The sequence below is a fragment of the Octodon degus genome, unplaced genomic scaffold (assembly GCF_000260255.1).
Source record: "Octodon degus isolate 3935 unplaced genomic scaffold, OctDeg1.0 scaffold00156, whole genome shotgun sequence".
Classification (NCBI taxonomy): domain Eukaryota; kingdom Metazoa; phylum Chordata; class Mammalia; order Rodentia; family Octodontidae; genus Octodon; species Octodon degus.
In genome coordinates this window covers 4,062,515-4,063,660 of record NW_004524732.1, presented here as the reverse complement: position 1 = coordinate 4,063,660, position 1,146 = coordinate 4,062,515, and positions in this window count along the sequence as shown.

Genomic DNA, 1,146 nt, shown 5'->3' with positions numbered 1-1,146 from the left:
CGCTGCTCACCCGGATGCAGTGTGACTGCGGGGTGGGCCGCTCTCCTTGCAGCTCACCTGGATGGCAGTGGTGGCATCCTATTCTCTTAGCAGTATCTTTAGGTTCATTAATTTCTTCTTTCATAGATCATGATCATGGCATTCTATATAAGAAGTTTTTGCCTGACCTAAGGCTACAAATATTTTTTTTCTTATGTTATCATCTAAAAGTTTTACAGTTTTTGCTTTACACTGCTTTTCTCTAATCTATTTGAATTAACTTTTTGTATATGGAATGAGTTATGTATGAAAGTTCAGCATTTTGCAAATGTATGACCGATCGTTTTATTGTTAATTTTTAAAAGACTATCCTTTATTCACTCAATTGTCATTACTTTTGTCAAAATTCAGTTATCCACGTATATGTGAGTCTATTTGTGAACTCTCTTTTTGGTTACACTTGTCTTTTTTTCTCATCAACAAAATCACAGTGTCTTGATTACTACAGCTTTATGATGAGATTAGATCTATAACTTTGTTCTTAAGCAACATTATTTTGTCCATCCTAGTCCTTTCCATGTTCATGTGAATTTTATAATGCACTTTTCAATTTCTAAAAAAATGTTTTACAGTTTTGATTAGGATTGTGTTGAGTCAAAAGGTTAAGTGTAGATTATTTATGTCTTAACAATATTGAATCCTCTGAATGTCAGACAAACAAAGTGTATTTAGCTCTCTGTTTAGTTAGGTCTTCTCTAATTTTGCTCTGCAGTATTCCTAGTTTTTGATGATAGATTCTTCATGTCTGTCAGATTTGTCCTGAGGTGCTATTGGTGCTATTGTAAATTGCATTTTCAAAACTATTTCTTGTGCATTGCTAATGTATGGAAGTCCAGTTAATTTTGGAGATTGGTAATACAACTTCCTGTTTTTCCAAACTCACTTCATGGTTCTGAAAATCATTGAATTTTCTATGTAGAATAAAAAGTGTTATTTCATCTCTTTGAACATGGATAATTTCTTTCTTTTTTTCTTTTTCTTTTTCTTTTTCTTTTTCTTTCTTTCTTTTTTTTTTTTTTTTTTTTTTTGCATAACTAGGGATTGAACTCAGGTCCTTATGCTTGCCAGGCAAATGCTTATTCTACTGAGCTATCTCCCAGCCCCTCC